This window comes from Lethenteron reissneri, chromosome 45 (genome assembly GCF_015708825.2).
Source record: "Lethenteron reissneri isolate LAM-NWPU_2019-01 chromosome 45, ASM1570882v1, whole genome shotgun sequence".
Lineage (NCBI taxonomy): Eukaryota > Metazoa > Chordata > Hyperoartia > Petromyzontiformes > Petromyzontidae > Lethenteron > Lethenteron reissneri.
This window is the reverse complement of record NC_083823.1, coordinates 4,697,522-4,716,188: the sequence shown is the minus strand read 5'-3', so window position 1 is coordinate 4,716,188 and position 18,667 is coordinate 4,697,522. Positions and strand designations below refer to the sequence as shown.

The 18,667-nt window shown below is 49.0% G+C and overlaps 1 protein-coding gene across 20 annotated transcripts in view; it reads right to left on the bottom strand.

Moving 5' to 3' along the window:
• Nucleotides 1–13,799, bottom strand: part of MBNL1 (muscleblind like splicing regulator 1) — a 167,340-nt gene extending 153,541 nt beyond the window's left edge. For 6 of the 20 annotated variants that reach the window (XM_061570322.1, XM_061570319.1, XM_061570320.1 and 3 more), the window contains exon 1: nucleotides 13,590–13,797. The gene's annotated coding sequence lies outside the window, so the exon portion shown is untranslated. Of the gene's footprint in view, nucleotides 1–13,589 lie in introns of all 20 variants that reach the window. The other 14 variants (XM_061570329.1, XM_061570323.1, XM_061570330.1 and 11 more) reach the window with 4 other exon arrangements.
• Nucleotides 13,800–18,667: the final 4,868 nt, after the last annotated feature.

Sequence of the window (18,667 nt, the reverse complement as noted above, 5' to 3'; positions counted from 1 at the left end):
GGGGGGAGGGCAGCAGGGGGGGAGGATGGGGGAGGGGTTGGCACGGCATGTCCGACCGTCTCTGCTGCTGCTGCTCCAAAAACTCCTAAAACCAGTGCCGCTGGTGACAGCACAAAGAGGGCGCGTTTGCCCTTGAGTCGATCGTGCTCACCTCCGCCGCGAGTACAGGCTGCCTGATAACGCGTCAGCGTTTGAAAACCCGCCGAAGGTTATCTGAGCCCCGTGTCTGGCTGGGGGTGGGGGGAGTCGCTTTCACAGCCGAGAGCTGCGCTCAGAACCAGAACGAGGACATTGCCGTCCGTTAACGCTTTGCGACCGCTACACCTCTCTGAAGGCAGAAGGAGCGGCGGGTCTCCTTTATTTAACCAGGAGATTAAATAATCCCCGCCGAGACACGTGGGACATTGCCTGGTTTCATTGCTCCAACGGCGAGAATGTAAACGATAATTGCCTCCTACCTGAAAACATTTTCTGTCCCGAGTCATCGATTAGTACTAATGCTGTCCCCGCTGTACATTTTGTTTCATGTAATTTCAGCAGTTATTTAACGCACATCAGCTTTTTATTGTGTTTTGAAATCGCAATCATGTCCGTGTTGTGGAATTTAGAGGTTTTGCACATGACCTTGACCAAAAAGCACCGAATGCGCCCAAACTCGTCACATCCAGGAAGCCGAGCAGAGTAGGAGCCTGGATAGTGTTTGGATAAAGTTGACCATCAATAATAACAGGTCTTATAGGCTGGGTAGCGCTAATGTTTTTACAGCAGAGGGCAGTGCAGAAAAATCCATTGTTGTACTGGATGCCTATGCTTCCTGGTCTATGCTTCCTGCCTTTACCGTCCTGTACTGACCAGCACGGTGAAGTGTGGTCAAATAACCCTGACGGTCCACACAACGTGGATTAACAATAGGGCCATGCATGTCATTTGTATGTTCTGAGGTTTTATATTCTTTCCGTACCCGCGTCGGTATTTGCTTGATTCTGTGATCCCTTGAAACAGACACTTATTATTTTGATGATGATTCATTTCCCTGAAAAGCCTCACCGGGTCTCATGAGTGTTTTTCAGGAGAGCCTTGCCAAGTTTTTGGGGCAGGAGGAGGGCGATGGTTGCTCCGTATAAAACCGGTCGAGTAATTTGCCGGTCCAGTCATTTGCCAAATTTTCTAGCATGTCGCCGGCACACAGCGGCCGACTCGCAGGATGTTTAACGCTCACCGTGAAGCAGACGGCGCGCGTAAGCAATTTTATGGTTAACACACACCACGCCGTATTGACCAGGGCGGCCGCTGGATTCGAACCGCGAAACTCGTTCCCGCTGCGCCACGTCACCGCCTCTTGTCCTTGTGATGGGGTTCTCACGTGGCTAGAGGTAAAGATTTCTGCCTGTCCGTCTTTCTGCGCTGTCGTGTTAGAGTCCGATCCACCAGCCTTCTGGCACTGTGGCACATGGGCAATCGGCAAGGATGGAAAAAAACAGAATAACGCCAACAGCACGGTCGGAAACCCATCAAGTGGAAGCAACGAGATATTTTACCTAACATCAGATGGTTACAAACTCCGCAGAGAGTGTGGGCTACCAGAACTGCGTAACAACTGCATTCACCTCGCCGGCGAACCCGATCCACTAAGCCACCCTTGGCTCAAAGAGCCGGCCACTGCGCAAAAATAACCAGATAAGTGGAGTAAGCGGTGAGCTGTGAGCCTAACCACTGCCGGAGCGTCACAACTCAATGCGGGGCCGGGTATCCGAGAGCTCCGGAACAACACGAGAGCGAGATTTAGCGACGCGGCAACATTGATTTACGTTCCCTCGGAACGCGCGCTGCAAAAAAAACACGATATACTTTCAGCCATAGGTCGCTCGCCAGACATTTTCATTCGCCCTTGAAAGGCCGCATGAGCCGCGCCTTTTGGCAGAGGTAATAGCCCGGCTCTTGAACGGCGTTTGCCCGCGTTCCCGCGGACAAACGGAATTCATTTTAGCGGTGAGCAAGAGGACATTTTTTTTTAATCGTCCGTGCGCGGCAACAAACCGTCAACGGACCAAGATCATGGACGCGACGCGATCAAGTCGGGAATAATCACGCACGCGGTACGGAACACTTTCCGACACACGTGCGTCTTTGGGACATTACACAATTAGCGGTACGAAGGCAAACACGGGTAGCCGTTGCGTTTGCGTAATTTGCGCAGTCCTTTTTGCTTCTATTAGTTTCCCAAGATGTCAGCAGTAACACTTCGATGAATGTGGCCGCTTGGCAAGAGGGTCACAGTCCATAACAGCAACACAAGTTCATACGAAAGTTTTGTTGATATTAAATCATTTTTACGAGTCACAGTGCCCCCGCCCCCCCACTACGGTAAAACAAATTTACGCTTTTAACCTTAGCTGCAGAGCGTGCAAAAAATTCAGTATTAATATGGAGCCACGATAATTTTTACTCAAGATATGAGTCTTTGTAGTCCTGATATAATTAACGGCGACAGTAATTAGATGTCATTTCAACCTCAATACGGTCCATACGCAGCGTCCGCTGGAAATTGTACCCGCGTTGTGGCTATTTTCATATTATTTTTAATTGACTGCAGTTTAAGCGCGATGTTGCGCTACGTGTGGCTACCAGACACCGACGGAAGAAGAGCCGTCGCCGCTTTTCCGTGACAATGCACAACATTTTCGGTAAATAAGGTACACACGTAGAATGGAAATAATAAAATAATAAAAATAAACCAATTAAATAATTCTCACGACGTTTCGGCCACAACGCAAGCAGCCGTCCTCAGGTGAAGAACAGGTCTGTCGAGAAGACAGTGTCTGAATTTATTATGTTTAATTTGTATTACTTTATTATTTCCATTCTACGTGATCTTTACCAAAAGAACCAAGAAGATGAATCCCTGCAGTCACGAAAGCTTTAAATCGAAATTTAAGGTACACACACGCCTTCTGCAAATACCAACTTCTCCACATTATGAGGTTTGCTATCAGTCTAGAGCAGGGGTCGGCAACCTACGGCTCCGGAGCCGCATGCGGCTCTTTACGGGCTGCTTCTTGACGATATGTACGTATGTACAGTATGTACTCAGATGCATTGCGGCTCTTGAAATACTGAATTTTGTACCGAATTGGAAAGAAATGGCTCTTCTTGTTATTTTGGTTGCCGACCCCTGGTCTAGAGCGTTGTAGTTATTTCTTGCATATATTGGGGGTCAGTCCGTGGGAAGACTGGTCCCTGACACGAGGATGTGGAATTTCCACCAATGATTCGGTGGGGGGGAGGGGGGGGGGCCCACTGCGATAATTCGTACGAATCGTATTCTCCCAATTGAGACGCAATTTTTACCCTGCAATTTGTATAACTTTATAGACACCGCACGTTAGATGCACCGGTGGCGGATCGAAATATGGGTGAAGGAGTGGGGGCGATGGTGGTGATACTTCCCTTTTGAGACCCCATAAATTGTTATGTTGGGGGCCGTCCATAAATGACGTCACGCACCTAGACATTTGTGACGATGTGTGACGAGGGGGGGGGGGGTTTGAGAAATGTTGCGTCACGTAAAAATGCGCAACTTTAAATAAATATAGACAACACGTTCTACTTAATTAAATAGGCTTTTTAATAAATGTTGTCTCCTACAACATCAGAGTTCAGCGCCACATTATATACGCACTACAATGACAATAGTTTAAAGCGATTTGAAGCATGTTTTATGGTTTTTGGGGGAGGGGGGGCAGAGCTTGTGACGTCATATTTGGGGGGGGGTCTGACTTTTTGTGACGCCGTGTGACGAGGGGGTGGGGGTCAAAAATTGTCCAAAATCGCGTGACGTCATTTATGGACGGCCCCTTATTGATATGTAGCAGAAGAAAATATTTGTTGTTTTAATGTTGGGGGGCCCAATTTTTAAAAGCTTGAAATTTCAGGCCGGCCTCCAACCCCCGTTGGGTAGTTTCTAGAACCACTTCTGAGTTGCGTTTCACTTTCCTGAGCATCTCACAATGCAGACAACACGGTGACCGATGTGCATTGCGTAGTACTCACACTTGGGAAGACAAGCGACATGACTCATTTAATTTTCGATTTAAAGCTTTCGTGACTGCAGGGATTCATCTTCTTGGTTCTTTCGGTAAAGTCACGTAGAAGGGAAGTAATAAAAGAACCAAGAAGATGACTCATTTAAGTTGAAATTATTCTCGACGTAAATTTTCTCACTTTGGTCGCGAAGCCGTACAATCTTGTCACTGTTCTATCGAGAATTATTGCCGAGCGAACATCAATTGCAACGAGCGAGGACAGTTTTAATTTAACGGTGCTTTATTAAATGTTATTACAAGTGTGAGACGATTGGACTTGTCGCAATAATTTGAAGCTAATTGCTTGCTTCGCATCCACTGCATTTACGTAAGATTGCGATTGCATGCTTATCATTTGTCTGTTTAATTTATTAGACTATAATATTAAAGGAGAAATATATTTGTGGATGTTAGGAATTAATAAAACGACCCCACAGATGTGAAATTGCCACGGCAACGCGCAATTTCGCGCCCACGTCAGATCGTGCCATCTAAATCACAAGCGGCAGACTGGTGCTGGGTAAACTTTCGTGATATCACTGCGAGAGAATGTAAACAAAATGCAGTATTAAGAGAGCTCCGAGCCTGTCATCCGTAGCGAGTTCCCAACGGTATCAGAGCCGACGCCAATGATTGCACGCAAAACACAAAAAAACATCTTCTTGGTTCTTTCGGTAAAGACACGTAGAATGGAAATAATAAAATAATAAACATTTTACATAATAAAATATATTATTTTATTGTTTTAGTTTTCTTTTTATTATTTCCATTCTACGTGTCTTTACCAAAAGAACCAAGAAGATAATAAAATATATTCTATTATTTTATTATGTTTTAGTTTTATTTGTATTATTTTATTATTTCCATTCTACGTGACTTTACCGAAAGAACCAAGAAGATGAATCCCTGCAGTCACGAAAGCTTTAAATCGAAACTAAAAAACCATCTCGTTAAAATTTGTCTCACCGCTAAAATGCAGGGGAAAATTCCAGCTCTTGAGAATTAAAAAACATCTGCTTGACTGTCGTGCGATGAACACTTGCAGAGTGGATGGGGAAAGTGCTGCCCCCTACTGAGTAGACCAGAGGTCACATAAAGGAGATCTCAGTAGTAGTTTGTGATATCTACTTCAGGGGGACCTGTCTCCAACACAAACCATTTGCGCTGCACTGCGTCCCCGACTGGACGCTTCCATCTCGCGACGTGACCAATCGATAGAACAAATACTGTTAAACTGGAGGAAATTTTAAAAAACGTGAAATTTATATTAATAACCCTCGTTAACAAAAAAAAAAAACATTTTTTTCTGGCCTGGACTTTTGCAGCTGCTTTAGACTAATTTCAGGGTGCTGATTCCAAATCTGATCTCAGATTTGCTCTATCACATCTCATTTTATGCTATCGGCATACCCCATTTTCATTGATTTTACCCGAAATTAACTCTGTCACTTATGATTGCAGGTTGTTGCGAGTCGGTGACTGCTTTAGTGTTAAAATATGGTGCTGTATTTTTCGGATAGTGTGTCTATAATATCATTTTATGTAGATATCCACATTTACTTAATATTTTTCTTCTGCAGTTTTTATTGAAAATGCAATATTTGATATCTCAAAAACCTGATGTGATAGACAAAAACCAGATTTGGAATCAGCACCCCAAAATTACATTAAAACCGTTGGAACACCTTATGCCAGAAATAGTGTGTTGACCAGTGTTATTTAACAAAAAAATCTTCGAGTCACACCAAGACTGTGCGACAGGTAGCAGCGGAAGCTTTCCAGGTGTTATAAAAGTGCGACATCACGCACAGGCCTCACGGCAAGCTCTCGGGCGACAGCGATGACATGTCATAAACATTATACCTAATGGCAGAGTAATTTACGTGCAAGATACATCCGTTGTGATACGATGAAGTCAGCTACAAACCACAGTTGTACTATGAATCACGTGTTCGAGCATCCTAAAAAGGTAAGCTATGCGTTTGCTCTCGGTCAAGTTATCTTGGCTCTGCAACGGCCCGAACGAAACGGGGCGCACACTCGCGAGTTCGCGACGGGAAAGCTTTTCTCAAAACATTCCACGAAACAATCAATGTCGGGTTGTATTTAAAATTCAAAAGAGGTTCTGCAACGCTGCTTTTCAATGAAGCCACGAACATATATTGGACAGGGTTAATACTTAAGCAAAGCACGCTTGCCAGGTGCAGAATCTCAATTCGGTCCGTGTCTGGCAGCGTAATCGAGACATTAGCCTTGTGCTTAAGCCTATTATGGTGCTTATTCTATGCAGAGCAACCGAGGACATGATTCTAGATTTGAAGCTTTCGTGACTGCAAGGATTCATACTCTTAGGTTTTCTCGGTAAAGTCACGTAGGTAAAAATAATAAAATAATAATAAATGAAAATAACTCAATTAAATCACGACGTTTCGGAGGCAACACAAGTCTCCGTCTTCAGGTGGGACCGTCACAGCTAAATGATACAGTGATACAGTAAGTTTAGCTGTGACGGTCCCACCTGAAGACGGAGACTTGTGTTGCCTCCGAAACGTCGTGATTTAATTGAGTTATTTTCATTTATTATTATTTTATTATTATTATTTTACCTACGTGACTTTACCGAAAAAACCTCAGAGTACGAGGACATGAGTTCGTCCAAACCAAGTGGGACAAGTTTACCACCACCCACAGTGGAGTGGACTTGCAAGGATCAATTAGATTCCTCTCAGCCTGCCACCCATTCATTCCACGATCGCGCAAGGCGTACGAGAGACGTTTACGCATTTCGTTCTGCGCTCAATTTGAGCAATGTGGCGATTGACGCATCAAGGCCAGAGGTCGCAACCGGGTACCCGATACCCGTACCCTACCCGATACCCAGCTACCCGTACCCGATACCCGTACCCTACCCGATACCCAGCTACCCGTACCCGATACCCGTACCCTACCCGATACCGGGCTACCGTTTGCGACCCTGGTGCGGCCGGGTACGGGTACGGGTAGGCCGTGAGTCACCGGTGAGTAACCGTTTGTCACTCATTTCGGGTAGGGTACGGGTAGCGTACGGGTACCCATACCCGGCTGGGTACGGGTACCCATTTGCGACCCTGGTGCGGCCGGGTACGGGTAAGGAATCAAAACCCGTTTGCGACCTCTGATCAAGGCACTATCTCCGGCGTCTGCCATAAAACTAAAAAAGACAGAACAGAAAGAGAAGGCATCCGGGTCTCACGGTCATTTCTATTTGCCCTGGAAACTCCGCTCCGGTGACCTCCAGGTGTGGAATTTCGAGCTGCATCGGTTTGGACGTGCGTCGGATGATAATGGGTAATGGACACGTGCCAACGCGTCGGGCTTTGTCGTCTCAGCTGCCACTGCACGACTTGCCAGGAAGTCGCTTACTCTCCCCGAGGCAATGTACACATTTCAAGTGGCGGGAAAGCCCGACCAGCAAAGAAATACGGGAAGGAAAGGTACGGGGGAAGGAAGGAGGGCAAGCGAATGCGGTCAGGGTGCCGGCCACCTCGGACGTCGAGACGCAACGCGATCGGGCACCAAGTTAATAGATACAACAGCAGAATCCCTGCACTTAAGACTGTCTCGCTGGTAAAAAAGAAAATCGCTGCCTTTGTGTAAAACACAAGCTAAGTTAATTAAGCACTGTACATTATCAGTGGATATGGTTGCCACCAGCTTTGGGCATTGCTAATTCAAGCATGGTCTCCTCTCCGTCATTAGACAGCACATTTCTTGCTGTGAATTTAATGGCCACAACATGGCGAGACATAAAAGTTGGCACTTAAAGACGGCCAGACTGCAGCGCACAAAAGAGATACAGCATTTATCCAATCAATGAAATTATACACCTCCAGGGTACGCACTGTGCACGTACCAACCTTTCCACTTACCCTGCTGAGACCCTCATCTGTGCCTACATCATTACCAACCCGACTCGGCACCTTCAACTCCCTCCTACAGCGTTGGTGTACGGTGATTTTTTTTTCTGCAATATTTTGCTGTCTTTTCTTGGATTTTCTGTTTGCACTTAGTCACATATTCACTTTAAGGTGTTTTTTATTCATGTTTTTATTTTTGTTTGTTGCGGTTGCACCCGATTCAAGAGCCGAATGGCTCACAGGGCTATACCTAATAAAGGAACTTGAACTATGCGGCCTCGGAAAATCCCTCTTCTCTAAACTCCACCATACCGCCCTAACACTGATCCCTCCACTGGCTTCCAATCCAATACCGCATCAACTGCAAAATCGCACCTAGTCTTCAAGATCTTCCACGAACTTACGCCTGGCTACCTCTCCCCCCCCCCACCTCATCTCACTCTGCTCCCCTCCACGCACTCTCTACTGCATCCAAGGCTTTCTTTCAAAGCACCCGGTCACAACCTTCACTCAATGGGAGGTCGTCCATTCTCCTGTGTGGTCTACAACCCTGACCTTTCCCCCAAGTATCCATGCTGCCGACTCCCGACCCAAACCTGGGTTCAAGACCTTCCTCTGATTCACTGAGTGTCTCTTCTCAAGACTATATATATCAAAGATGCCCTGTATAGCCTTAACACTGTTGGGGCCAGTGATGTAAGCGAGCACATATGACGGCCAGAACGGCACACGAGGGGGTGGGTCAATAGCAATATGCCAGGCCGCCCCTTGTCTCCCTAGTGCTAATGTTTACACACTTTACCAAGTACTTATTTGAGGCTAAGTCAACCTAGGGGAGGCCGAGGACCAGTTCATATTATCGTCACTGGTCTTGGCCATGAGCGGGAATAGAACTCGGGTCCCAGGGTTCTTCGCGCACAGCACTCACCACTATGTCCATGTCTATATTATATACACACACAATTAATCACGTGTACACCTCTTCCTGTCTGATTAACATGCACCACCCCTCCCCCCTGTCTAGCGCGAGGTCTTGAGATGCGGTTGCGTTTTTGGACGCATGAGAATCCAAGTAAAACACATTCCTGCGGAGGGAGCTGGTAGGAACACGTTGGGTTGCTCGGTCAATGGCCAGGGTCAACGGCGGCGTGGTGTATTCCGCAACTATGTCCGACTGTGAAGGCGGGCACAAGCCGGCGTGAGTAGGTTAAACGTTGAGTTTTATAAGGGCACCACGAGGTGACCAGCCCCTCACCACCCAGCCCAACCCCTCCCACCCCCCACCCAGCCCCACCCTCCCTACCCAGCCCCACCCTCCCCACCAAGCCCCACCCCCCCCACCCAGCCCCTCCCCACCCAGCCCCACCCAGCCCCACCCCTCCCACCCCCCACCCAGCCCCACCCTCCCCACCCAGCTCCTCTCCACCCTCCCCACCCAGCCCCTCCCCACCCTCCCCACCCAGCCCCTCCCCACCCTCCCCACCCAGCCCCTCCCCACCCAGCCCCACCCTCCCCACCCTCTCCTCCCCACCCATCCCCTTCCCACCCAGCCCCTCCCTGCACGACGGACTGACGGACGGACACAATAATCCCCTGTGGGCTGGTGTAACCAGGAGGTTCCTACCAGTAAAATATATCGCTAGAGCATCTTCAAGAGCTCATCGTGAACACCGGCACCTCTTGTGACAGCGTGCCATCTGCAAGTAAAGTCTGCCAACATTACTCTTCTTTTTAAATCCTTTATATTAAGTTCACTTGCTTGCTTGCTTGCGCGCTTACGACCGTGCAAATCTTTCGGTCGTGTTTTAACCCACTTCCCGTGATCCAATCGAGCTGACATTTTGCACACAGACTCGTTGTGCGTGACAATTTATTTTCCCAAAATTGTACACTTTTTAGGAAAAAATGTATTATATTTAATTACCAATTGCTTAATGGTGGCAGGCAATCATCTGACCCATAGGTGGCAACCATCTCAAGCCAGAGGACGAGAGGACTCTAGCCGCCACGCATATAAAGGATTTATAGTGAAAAACTTTGTTTTTACGGGTTAATTTTTATTATTACACGCTTTTGGGATTCAACGAATTGCGAACGTAGTTGTGGTCAAATCAGCCGTACAACCCACGAAGGAGAGCTGAGCCCCACAGCAAACCTGTCACGATGCCTCTCCGCCAAAATCACAGAATAATGTTCAGGGGGGCTCTCTGGCAGAGGAAACGCGTCTCAATTAAAAATCATTTCATAAGGGCTACAGCTAAACATTACAGAGCCCGTGCTCTCTTCCGCTCCGCACAATGGGCCTCACAACGATAACCATTTTTAAAAAGACAAATTGAACTACCCTTTGGGTCTGCATCGATTTCCTATAAACCATTTAGGACAATAATTCCAAAGTAACCTAGTTAGATTTTTGTTCCTCCCCCTTTCTCCCTCTTCCGTTAACTGCTCCGTCTCCCCGAACCGTTTCATCTCGCCTCTCGTGTTGTATTATAAACTCGGCCTTCCACGCGGTTGATGATGGAGCACAACAGCAACGGCACGACTGATAAGGATAAGGGGGCCATCCATTTAGTAGGTACGCAACAATCTGTCAAAACTTGACCCTTACCCCCCCCCCCTCTCCCTGTACGCACGCGGACTTTTTACATCACCCTGCCACCCACCTGCCTGCGTCCGTACGCTTGTGATGCACCCCAACCCCCGAATCCTATAGAACGGCCGATATTTAATCCACGCAGAAACGATCAAGGATTAATAATATCAACGTGTTTAAGCAAACAGATAGTCCACCGCCGGACTAACTCATTGGAAGGCCCCGTTTCCTATGCGTACATTTTCAGTAGACCTCCACCCCCATACGCAAGCCACGCATTTGGGTTAACCCCCCTTCCTCTGCACCGTCCATGCGTACTTACTCAATGGATGGCCCCTAACCCCACCGCCACATCGTAGCAACACCCCCCCCCCCCAATTATCTGCACCATCCGCACACAGCCACGTGTGTCTGTGTGTGGGGTGAGCACCCAAAACGTGCAGCGAAATGGAGTTATAATCCACCACTGGTTTGTGTTGTGGGGGAGAAACACGCATTTTCAGCTAAAATAAATCCTTCCGTCTTCTGATTACGCCACTTAAAAGTATAAAACGTAACGTTGTTGTAGTCTCGATTTAAAGCTTTCGTGACTGCAGGGATTCATATTCTTGGTTCTTTCGGTAAATTCTAGATTTGAAGCTTTCGTGAGTGCAAGGATTCATATTCTTAGGTTTTTTCAGTAAAGTCACGTAGGTGAAAAATTAAAAATTAATAAAAGTAAAATAAATATAAAATAAAAATCACGACGTTTCGGAGGCAGCACAAGCTTCTTTCGATAAAGTCACCTGAGGACGGCTGCTTGCGTTGTGGCCGAAACGTCGTGATAATTTTATTGTTTTTATTTTTTTTATTTCGTAATTTCCCTTCTACGTGACTGTACCGAAAGAACCAAGAATATGTTGTTGTCGTCGTTATGTCTTACGCGAGTTTTTTCTTTTTTCCAAAATCAAATACAGCCCTGTTTTGGAGATTTCCACATTACGCAAGTGTGTGTCTGTGTGTGTTTGTGTGTCTTGGGCAGCGGTAGTGTGACAATTAGCAACACTCCACTACGAACCCGGCGACACGAGTTCGATTCCAGCTCACGGCCAACGCCAGTGACGATTATCTGAACCGGTCTTGGGCCTCCTCTAGGTCGACTCAGCCTCAAATGAGCACCTGGTGCGCTGTTTAAGCATCGCCACTGGGGAGACAAAGGCGGCCGGGCGTGGTGCTGGCCACCCACTCCCTCGTGTGCCGTGCCGGCCTTCATAGGTGCTCGCTAACAGCACTTGCCCCAACATTCTGTTAAAGCTACACGGGAAAAACTATGTTTTCGGTGCAGTATTAACCACACTGCTACACGAGTTAAATTCACAGCCACGTGCTGACATCATGGAAGATATCCGAATTGTTCCTGGCCACCCAAATAAAAACCCCGTTCACCGACTTGCATTGACCGGTCAAACAAACCCACCCCACGGACAGGACACGGCGTGCACTCGGCATTCAATCCGACCTTTGTCCGTGTTGTGCAACCGTGTAAAGAAGAAGACGCATTCACCATTGAAAGCTACGGACACACATCGGAGACACTGACCACACAAGCCGGGCTGATGACATTCACAAGTTGACCGACGGACGGACGGGGGGGGGACACACCCGTTACACAAACCAGGCTCAATATAACCGCGGGGTGATTCGTAACAGGATGTAGTGTGAGCGCAAATCCGCTGCTGTGAAGACATTCAATGTTGTACAGCGCCACTGTGTGTACTGTACCTTCATGCCAGTTGCTCGTTGACGTTAACACAACCACTGTGTGTGTGTGTGTCTCTAACAAGAAGCAGATGATTAGCGTGCACTGGCTTAGTTATCGGCTCCAACGCGATTAAAAGCGTCTTCTACCCAATGAACGCTGCAAAATCTCTGATTTAAAATTGATTATTTATAGGGAAATTGTGTGGTGGTGGTGTGGTGGTGCAAAGCACAATTAACAACGGTAACAAACTCGACACATTCGTTTAATAACACTGCGGCATTAACGAGGAAGAGGTCCGTTGCCTGAAATGTCGGCTATGTTTTTAATTTGAAGGAAGTTAATGTATTGATAGTGTTGGAGTTGAAGTGTATTACCGCACGCGTTAATGGTAATTCTACACAAACACGTTCCGTAGCATAGCCATCAATCAACATCATCACAGCCCAAGCTGTCACGAATTACTACCGCATACAAAACAATAACCACTCAACTATTTCGTCAATAGCTCTGCGGTCTTTAAATTTAAAAAAAAAAACTTAAAATGATAGGCGACATTTTAAGCAATTGTTCTTCATAGCACATAAACAGAGGCCAGGGTTAAGGTTTGTAAAAATGTACTGGACTTAACACCACAATGCCCGAGGAAACTACATTTTAAAAACAAAGATGTGCTTTTGCATTGCAATTTTTTAAAATGTTATTGCAAAATTGTTAACCGCTTGCAAAATCTCAACGCCCTCGATAACGCGCTACTATTAATCAATTAACATGCACGCATGCAATTAATAACCATTAATGATAACAAAGTAATCCAGTTGCTAAATCAATGACATAGCGTAAGTACAATTCTAAAAGGCAAACACTGTCTTGTGCAGGTCACACAATCCACGTATAATTAATACAACACGATGTGACATTTACTCCAGTACTGTACCGGTGTGTTGACAATTTAATCAATTGTATTTTACGCAATAAGACCACGGAAGAAGAGACCAAGGTACCGTAGTGTACGACGAGCGAACGCGAAATCATGCCAGACGTGAGCGAGTGGTTTGGTGGTAGTGACGGTGACGATTTAGAGATGACAAATAAAGAATTCGATCCATTTACATATTAAAAGTCCAGCGTTGTAGGGGGATGCTTGCCGGCATTTAATGACGCTATGTAAAATTAAAGTATTATTATTATAAATAATGATAAATACCTAGGAGGGAAGGAGGGTGGGGTAGAGGGGGGTGGTGTAATGATTGTGCGACGTTCAAAGAGGGCCCTACCTGTGCAGCAGTCTACGGCGACTCTCGCGGGAGACAATTCTCTGGGTGATGACTGAAGACGAATTCCAGCCAGGGCCAAATCTGCAGCCATTTTCTGTCTCTCCTTTACCCTGCCCTTCCTTCCTTCCCTTCCTTCCTTCCTTTCCTTCCTTCCTTTCTCCTCCTTCCACACACGCACGCACGCGCGCGCGAACGAAACTTAAGGAACGAGAGCCAGATTTGAAGGTGGAGAGATTACGTTGTGGGTTGTGGGTCGCTGGCTTGGTTGGTTGGGTGGTAGGTAGGTAGGTGGGTGGTGGTGGTGGTGGCGAGGGCGGTGGCCTGGAGCCTGAGCTATGAAATATTTTTAAAGTCGAAAAAAATAATCACGAAACAAATGACAAAATTATTAGAATCGTCCGTATTCAACGGGCGGGATTTGTTTGAAGAGCAAAGCGGACGCCGGACGAGTTAAAGCTTTAATTCACAGCGCAAGCTTGGTCGGGGTGGGTGTGTGTGTGTGTGGTGTTCAGCGGTGGCTGAAGCGAGGCAGGCGGAGTGGGAGGACCCAGGATGAGGGGAGGAGTAACAAAAAATGTCTTCCGACGGCAGTGATGGTGCTGGTGGCGGTGGTGGCTTTTTGCATGAAATATGAGCGAGGGCGTCACGGCAAAGGCAGCCACCGTCACTCCCCCCCAACCCCTCCCCCCCCAACCCCACACCCCCCCAAACCCCTCCCCCCACCCCCCCAACCCCTCCCCCCCACCCCCTCGGGTCGAGCTCGCTCAGTCGACCGCCCGAGCCCACAGAAGCCCCCCCCACCCAAGCCCCCCCCCACCCCACCCCCACTCGGTCGACGAATCACAGCGCGGCGATCGGTGGCTGTGGTGCCGCAGCCGCCAAACGCCGGCAGGGTGGGGGGCTTCCTCTGCATTCCTGGCTGGTGGTGGGGGGAGTAGTGGGGGGAGGGTAGTGGTGGAGGGGGGTAGTGGGGGGAGGGTAGTGGAGGGGAGGTAGTGGGGGGGGGTAGTGGTGGGAGGGTAGTGGTGGGTGGGTGGAGGGGAGGTAGTGGTGGAGGGTAGTGGGGGGGTAGTGGTGGGAGGGTAGTGGTGGGGGAGGGTAGTGGTGGGGGGGGGGGGTGGAGGGGAGGTAGTGGGGGGGGGTAGTGGAGGGGAGGTAGTGGGGGGAGTAGTGGTGGGAGGGTACTGGTGGGGGGGTGGAGGGGAGGTAGTGGTGGGAGGGTGGTGGGGGGGTAGTGGAGGGGAGGTAGTGGTGGAGGGTAGTGGGGGGGTAGTGGTGGGAGGGTAGTGGTGGGGGGGAGGGTAGTGGTGGGGGGGGTGGAGGGGAGGTAGTGGGGGGGGGGTGGTGGGAGGGTAGTGGAGGGGAGGTAGTGGTGGGAGGGTACTGGTGGGGGGTGGAGGGGAGGTAGTGGTGGGAGGGTGGTGGGAGGGTAGTGGTGGGGAGGGTAGTGGTGAGGGGGGTAGTGGAGGAGAGGTAGTGGTGGGAGGGTAGTGGTGGGGAGGAGGGTAGTGGTGGGGGGGGTGGAGGGGAGGTAGTGGTGGGAGGGTAGTGGTGGGGGGTAGTGGTGGGAGGGTAGTGGTGGGGGGAGGGTAGTGGTGGGGGGGGTGGAGGGGAGGTAGTGGTGGGAGGGTAGTGGTGGGGGGGAGGGTAGTGGTGGGGGGGTGGAGGGGAGGTAGTGGTGGGAGGGTGGTGGGAGGGAGGTAGTGGAGGGGAGGTAGTGGTGGGAGGGTGGTGGGAGGGTAGTGGTGGGGGGTAGTGGAGGGGAGGTAGTGGTGGGAGGGTAGTGGTGGGGGGGAGGGTAGTGGTGGGGGGGTGGAGGGGAGGTAGTGGTGGGGGGGAGGGTAGTGGTGGGGGGGTGGAGGGGAGGTAGTGGTGGGAGGGTAGTGGTGGGGGGTAGTGGAGGGGAGGTAGTGGTGGGAGGGTAGTGGTGAGGGGGGTGGAAGGGCGGTAGTGGTGGGGGGGTAGTGGTGGGGGAGAGTGGGGGGCTGATTCCGCGGTGTGTTTGGTGATCATCGTGCGGGCGAGAGGATGGATGAGGTGGAGGAGGAGGATGATGATGATGACGGCGACGACTACATACCTGTCAACAACCCCTTATCAGTGGCTACCTTATTACAGACCAATTCAGACCTTTTTGGTCACCCCGTGCCCTTTTAAATCTTCTGCAAAGTCCCGTCACAAGGGAGAAACACAAATACATGTTTTAAAATCTGTATTTAAACGGATGTACGCGGAATGGACCTGAAAACTCAATTTCCCCGTACAAGAATACGGGTAAACCGTATGGGTTGACAGGAATGCGACTATTACTGTTTTCATTTTATCTGGTGTACGGCCCGCTGAGCCTATTATGTAAGCTATTTTTCAGGAGCGACCTGGGCATTACAAATTACAGCTCACCGAAGTGGCTTATCATCCTGTGGGCATTTATCGCAGACAAATACAGCACTGTACGGTACTGGGAACGCGTGTTGCTTCTAAATGTGCAGGGGGGGGGGGAAGCGGAGAAATCTAGCTTCCTCACAGAATGCAAAATACGCAATGATGGAATTTGGCAAAAAGTGCCAAATGCCAGGGGACTCTGCTGAAAAGCACGTCTCGAGACTGAAGCGAGGCTTTTCTTTCTCCAGTAAATAAAGGCCACTGCAGTGGCGTTATTACGATTACCATTCCTTGCAGTGTTTTTATTATAGTTACAATTCATGGTCAAAGAAAACCACATGGTTTTTTTGGTTCTCATAACACATTCCTGCGGAGGGAGCTGGTAGGAACACGTTGGGTTGCTCGGTCAATGGCCAGGGTCAACGGCGGCGTGGTGTATTCCGCAAATATGCCCGACTGTGAGGGCGGGCACAAGCCGGCGTGAGTAGGTTAAACGTTGAGTTTTATAAGGGCACCACGGGGTGACCAGCCCCTCCCCTCCCAGCCCCACCCCTTCCACCCCCCACCCAGCCCCACCCTCTCCACCCAGCCCCTCGCCACCCTCCCCACCCAGCCCCACCCTCCTCACCCAGCCCAGCCCCTCCCCACCCTCCCCACCCAGCCCCTCCTCACCCTCCCCACCCAGCCCCTCGCAACCCAGTCCCTCCCTCCCCACCCAGCCCATCCCTGCACGACGGACACAATAATCCCCTGTGGGCTGGTGTAACCAGGAGGTTCCTACCAGTAAAAAAATGGTCTGGCGTTAGCGTCAATAAATGAGTTATCTCTGATCGGAGACTGCCGATTCAGCACTAGACAGCAGTCGAGTTTACATGCGAGCTCGGACTGTGCGCCTCTTTAGGGGCCATCAATTTAGTACGTACGCATGGAGGGGGGGTGGGGGGTAACCCAAACGCGTAGCTTGCGTATAGGGGGGTCTATTGACAGTGTACGTACGCATAGGAAACGGGAGAGGGGTGAGGCCTCGATAATAATTTGTCTACTACATTCGCCTTCAAATTAGTTAGTCCGGCGGTGGACTGTTTGCTTAAACACGTTAATATTATTCATCCTTGATCGTTTCTGCGTGGATTAAATATCGGCTGTTCTATAGGTTTCGGGGGGGGGGGGGGCGGTGCGTCAAGCGTACGTACGCAGGTGGTGGGGGAGGAGGTGGTGTAAAAAGTCCGCGTGCGTACAGGGAGGGGTCAAGTTTTGACAGATTTCTGCGTACCTACTAAATGGATGGCCCTCAAGTAAATCTCTGAGAACAGCAGCAGCAGCAGCATGGCAAACATGTCACGCTCTGGAGGAAACACTGTTCGTCTCTCAGCGCCCACCAGCCCCATCCCCAACTCCACAGTCCACCCCTAGCACCGCACAGCCAAAACAATTCTGCAGGTACGGCCAGGTCACAGAGTGATTTCTCCCACTAGAATGGGGATTGAGGAGGCAACGGTGCTCATCGCTGATGTGCAGCCCTCCAGAGCCAGTGGTGGACATTCAACATTCCTCTGACAGGGTGGATGAGAGGGGCAAATCTACCCATAAGACAATTACTGTTGAATCTTGATTTGAAGCTTTCGTGACTGCAGAAATCCATACCCTTTGGATTTCATTACTGTTGACTTCATGACGATCTTTTGATGAAATTCTCTCCTGCTAAGAAGTGATCTTTGCTAAGAAGTGATATTTGTAGATCACTTCTTAGTTCGTTGTCCTTCCCCCGCGCCTCCGATGAGTACGGTTGGCTACTTTTACGGTGCAAAAGAAGTTCAACATGAACACAGTGCGTGCGGACTCCATGCAATGTAATATAATGCATTCGGGTCATTTCAAAAGGTCAAACGCTCACCGCCCTCACCAGTGACACCGCATTCTACAGCAACAGATGAACGTATTTGGGGCATCCATAGAGATATCGCCATCTCAAATGGCAAAGTGGCTAAAGTACTTTCCGGATCAAAGTAGCATTGAGGAATCGATGCTCATCATCTCCTGTTTGCAGCCCTGCAGAGTAAGTGCTGGGAACTCAGAATCTGAATATTTACATCGAGATTTGAAGCTTTTGTGACTGCAGCAATCCATACTCTTTGGCTCTTTCGGTAAAGTCACGTAGGTAAAAAGAATAATAGATCACGACGTTTCGATCGCAACACAAGCAACCGGCTTCTTGGTTCTTTCGGTAAAGTCACGTAGAAGGGAAGTAATAAAATAATAAAAAGAAATCATAATAAAATTATTCTCACGACGTTTCGGCCACAACACAAGCAGCCGTCCTCAGGTGAAAACCTTATTATTTTATTACTTCCCTTCTACGTGACTTTACCGAAAGAACCAAGAAGATGAATCCCTGCAGTCACGAAAGCTTTAAATCAAAATACAAGCAACCGTCTTCAGGTGAAAAAGAGGGGGGAATCTGCTGGGGCAGGCTGTTTATAAAGGTTTAGAGATGGGCGGGGCAGCTAATGTTAATGTAGGAGCGAGCAGGGGAGAGCGAGTAGGAGAGAGAAATTTGCTTGTAAATGTAAGCAAATTTCAGTTCCAAGCAAATTTATCTCTCCTACTCGCTCCTACATTAGCATTAGCTGCCCGGCCCATCTCTAAACCTTTAAAAACAGCCTGCCTCAGCAGATGCCCCCTCTTTTTTTCACCTG